Consider the following 5,349-nt stretch of genomic DNA (forward strand, 5'->3'; position numbering starts at 1 on the left):
TTAGTGACGTAGATAATGGCGCGTTCCAGGCAGGTTTTTAAACCCGTGAGTTACGACTTCAAAACCACGACTCACGACCCTATGCGTTCCAGGCAGCCTGTAACTCGTGTTTTTACAACCTTCTACCGGTGAAAGTGCACTGGAACGGCAGTCAAACCCGTGACTTCCCACCCGTGAACTCGTACTAGATCGATGTACTCCCAGTTCAGAGTCGTGAGTCGTGGTTTTGAAGTCGTGAGTTACGGGTTACAGGTTGCCTGGAACGCAGCATAAGACCAACATTATCATAGTTCAGCCCTCTCTGCTTTGCTTGGGTACGCCCTCAAAGACGAGGGTGGGGAGCGCCGAGTCAGAAGAGAGCTAAAATGGCGGAGGTTGTGAGTCCCTGCTTTGACTCTGTTTGCAAACTCTTGTTTCATTGTTTAAGCGATTAAATCTCTCGAGTAGACGCTGTCTCTTTAGATGCGAGGGAAAAATAGCACTTTATGGACTTCCACAGAGGACATCATGTTTAATACGGTTCCGGAAAAATCCAGTCAGAAGTTGTTCACGGAGTTTTCACAATAACTGCTTCTCATGAACCGAAGCTGGACGTCTCCTTCTGAAAGTTGGATTACTGTGCACTTCTGGATCACAGGCTGTAAGTATTCACGTTTATTATTTGCCTTTTACTGTACGTTACGTAACCGGTAACCGGAGATTAACATAATGTGCGTGTAGAGCTAAGCTTGCAAGCTAATTGTCTTGTTTTGTAATACTGTATTTCATAAACAACGTACCATATTTACACACGTGTATGTTGAATTATGCAGACTATCGTTTTTTATCGATGTTGGTTTAGACATGTTTACAAACTTGCTAAGTTGCTAAGCTAAATACAAATACAAATGCCAGCTAAACTGTTACCAGTAAAATTTGTTCTCATGATCAAACTCAAGAAACTCTAAGTACAGATGATTTTTTTTAAAGTTATATGTATTTTACTGTTGTATTTACTTGAAGCTTTCTTAGATTTTGAAACGAAGTAAACACATAATGTTTGTTGCTAATGTTGGGCCATGTAATATGTAATACATTTACGTTTTAATGAATAGTCTAACGATTTATAGTCGTTGTACTTTATTGTTATAATATTTCTTTTTGACTGAATACATGTTTGTTTTATTTGTCTATATCTTAGATTCGCAGCTGGACACATCCTTCTACACTGTATGCAAACATGCAACATCATAACACACAGTACAAGGAGTCAGACTGGCATATGAGGAGCAAAGGTGTGTAACACATATGATGTATTTAGCTAGTGAAACCACTACCAGTCTTAGATGTATAACTGATGATGACAAAGTTTTTTTCTCTGCATAATAATAGGAACCCAGGCAGTAGCATCGTTTCCATCACCATCATCAGTGGATGCCTTTGCCGTCCGTAGCCTGAGATTTCAGATTTGCAGCAAAAAAAATTTGATTTTCTCCTTTATTGGAATGCTGTGCAGGTATTTGAGTATTTTAGTAACTTTGTTAAATAAAGTAGTATTTACTTTTACAATAAATTAATTGCTTGTTTATATTTTACAGGTATTTGTACCTTGCAGCCTTCCATTACAATGTCACCAAGCCGTAACAAAAGCAGGAGAGGGAAAGTACAAGGCTATGTTCCCAAAACACACAAGTGACATACCGTAAGCAGTAATGTTTTATTTCAAATACATTCATAATTAAAAACTTAATGTATGAAGCAGGGAAATAAATGATCAAAACAAAAGATTTATTGACTGCAATATTTCTACAGTTATGTGGAGGATGTGATCAGGCTTGTGTTTGATGAGGTATTTGAAGATAAGCTGAAGGAAGCCCTGATTCCAATGGACCTGGCATCACAGTTTGAGAGACCTTCAAAGGAGGACGTGATTGCATGCCATCTTCAGTGCAGAGGTCGTCGAAAGCCAAAATTGTGACCAATCTGATCAGGAAGCTCCAAGCGTATCTGGAGAACAACACACGACAGGATGATAACCTTATAGTGTCGTCTTAAATAGCACCAGCTGACAAAGCTTTGATATGCCATTTATCTGAATAGATAGCTGTAAGAAATGAATTGAACAATTTTTGAAACAAGAGCACAATATGGTTACTAAAGTATGTTTATTTATATATTGTTTAACATTTAAATATATATTTGTAATAAATAAAAAAAACTTTTGACTGACTATTATATTTTGTTTAAAGTTACATCTTTTGTTCTTTTGGGTACTTTGTTACTATAATGATACTTTAGTGTTATTGGTTTAAAAATGTAATAAAACTTACTCTAGTCCTGCACCTCAAAGGCTTATAGTCGGTACAATAAATGTTCTGTGTGTAGGGATTTAGACAATTTGTGCAAAACCTGGATGATGAATCACGCAGGTAAGAGGCCCTGGAACCTGTTGCATTCTCCTTAAAACCTAATAAGTAAAAACATAGCACTTATAAGTAAGCAGTCTTTCATAAAAAAGTTTACCATAGTAAAATAATGTAGAACATTCATTTCAATTAATACTTTCTTTGTGCTACATTTGGTGTTTCCATATAGTTTGCACAGTGATATAGTATGTAACAGTCTTTTATAATAAAGTTTACTATAGTAAAATAATGTTAATAAGTGAAATAGTTTTATAATCATTTCAAAAAATACTTTCTATGTGCTACATTTGGTGTTTCCATATAGTTTGCAAAGTAATGTAGTACGTTATAATTACCTTTTGGATGTCTTTTCGTCTTCGTTTAGCATTCTGGCAGAGCTAAGGACACCTAAAAAAGTTAAATCCAATCGCGTTCATTGACGGAGATCGTTTACATCGTAACGGCCGTCTGAACTCTCTGGATCGAGCTTGAAGTGGTAAGGCAGTACAGACACCATCGTTTATAGAGAAATATAGCGCTTGTTTACGTTGCCTGTGACTCTCAGTCAGAACCGGAAAACCCACGCGTAGTCAGGGGCGTAACCTTTCAAACACACGCCGAACCCAGTTGACCAATAACAGTTGAGTAGTCATCTGACCAATCCGAATACAATAGACATTTTGGGAGGCGGAGACAGGAACTAAACCGAGCGTTTTCCAGACATGCAGAAATCGGTGAGGTATGTAAGCAATTTATAAGACTCACAGTGCATTAGTTCAAGTTTTAATAACATGTATGTACTATGGGATATAACAATAACGTGCTAACTTATTAGCATAATTGGTGCTCTTTAAATATAAAAGGCAAATAGTAAGGTAATGTTTTAACTTTGCAATGCATAGAGCGGGGAAAATAAATATTTGACACATCAGCATTTTTATCAGTAACACAAAATTTCCACCAGATGTAGGCATCAAGCCAAATATTGAATTCATACAAAGAAATTTAAGTATACAAGTTGAGTCATAATATGTTTACATTATGTTCATTTCCCACTGAAGTCATCTCTTTTAAAAGTTATGTTTCCATCCACCTATTTTTATGATGGAAAGTCAAGATGCACATTAATTATATAATTTTGCATGAAAAAACTTTGCCAAAAGACTATTGCAAGATAACGGTGGTTCCATTAACCCAGCGTTTCTCAAAGTCTGGGGCAAGCCCCATTGGTGGGGAATAGGAACATTACAAGTGGGGCGTGACAAATAGGAGGAAATTTGGTTATTTTTGTGCCCATCTCTATTAATTCTTTTAATCATTGACCATACACTCAAAATGATACATTTAAAGGTAACACTTTATTATAATGTTCATGATTTAACATTAGTTAATGTATTAACTAACATGAACAAACCATGAGCAATACATTTGTTACAGTATTTATTCATCTTTGTTAATGTTAGTTAATAGAAATAAAGCTGTTCATTGTTTGTTCATGTTAGTTTACAGTGCATTAACTAACGTTAACCAAATTTTAATAAAGTATTAGTAACTGTTGAAATTAACATTAATAAAGATTAATAAATGCTGCACAAGTGCAGTTCATCATTAGTTCATGTTAACTAATGCTGTTAACTAATGTTAACTAATGAACATTATAATAAAGTGTTACCCATTTAAATATAAGCCTAACTTAAAGCAACATCAGACTGTGAAGAAAATGTCACCCGGAACTTTAGTCTACAAGAATGAATTAAAGTTAGAATTGAATTGGAACAAAAACTTTAATGTGGAGAGGCGAAATAGGCGGTAGTGGGTATAAAAGTTAACAATGGATATGTTTGTGACAAGGAATGAAAACTGGAGATTCTGTACTAACAGAGAAAACAAAGAAAGACAGTCAACCCAATCAACCAAAATGCCAGCCGAAAAGAAAGTATGATGACTTTTGTCAGAGACAAAATGCAAACACAGTTGCAAAAGTATTTTTCACATTTGCACATTTTTTTTTCCGCATTTCTCTATTGAAAGTGTTTAATGCTGTTATGTTTTAAAATATGATGGGATTAAACAAATTTCAGCAGTTAAAATTAAAGCCTACTTGATACCATTTTGTCAGGGCAATTGGGGACAGGTGGGGCTCGGAACCCTTCCCTACCTCCAAAGTGGGGAATGGCAGAAAAACTTTGAGAAACACTGCATTAACCGATGATATACAACTAAAACGTAGTTTATCCCATCCTATAAGTCATTCCAAAAATCACGTCGACTGATGTTGTGAGGTTTACTAATATCACCACACTAGGCATTACTTTTAACCAGACAAGACTTAAGAGTATTATTCGAACATTTATGACAAGGAAAGGCCCTCATACAAGCGGCAATGGTGTTTCTTTGAGGTAAAAGTACATTATTGGCAAGGAAAGTCTCTTATAATTGAGAGCAGACAAGTATTTTGGGACGTTTTAGTAGGCTATATCTTATGTACTTGCATTAGATGACCTGAAAATATTTCCATTGCAGTTTTGCAAAATACACCTATTCCGAATTGCCTGAAAAACCACCTCATACACGCGTAAAAACTTTGTAAGTTTTTGCGGAATTGATGCGTTTCCATTGGCTGTATTTTCCATTCGCTTAATTTTGTTTAATGTGATATTCCAATTATGCACACAAGTTCAATAAGCAACTTTGGATGTAAGGGTTTTCACAATGATTTTATGTGCATATCGCATGAGTATAAGTAAGTGAAATGCTAAATTTCAAATCAGAACCCTTTTTTGACTTGATAGTTACAGATATCTTGACAGACAGAATTGATTATCTTTGCAATATACATTACTTGAGGTGGAGCGTTTAACTATTCACCATCTGGATTACAGTTTATAATCTCAGCAGGTGTTTTCATTCCTACCGAAGCATTATGGGAAAGGTGGCATAGAATGTCAGACACATAACAACAGGC

At 35.6% G+C, this 5,349-nt stretch overlaps 1 long non-coding RNA gene across 1 annotated transcript; it reads left to right on the forward strand.

The window, feature by feature from the left end:
- The first annotated feature begins 1,397 nt into the window (after window positions 1-1,397).
- Window positions 1,398-2,174, forward strand: LOC135785749 (uncharacterized). Its single transcript, XR_010546705.2, has 3 exons — window positions 1,398-1,495; window positions 1,578-1,681; window positions 1,792-2,174. It is a non-coding gene; the product is annotated as an uncharacterized lncRNA (long non-coding RNA).
- The last annotated feature ends 3,175 nt before the right edge of the window (window positions 2,175-5,349 follow it).

Source organism: Paramisgurnus dabryanus, chromosome 4 (genome assembly GCF_030506205.2).
Source record: "Paramisgurnus dabryanus chromosome 4, PD_genome_1.1, whole genome shotgun sequence".
Classification (NCBI taxonomy): Eukaryota; Metazoa; Chordata; class Actinopteri; order Cypriniformes; family Cobitidae; genus Paramisgurnus; species Paramisgurnus dabryanus.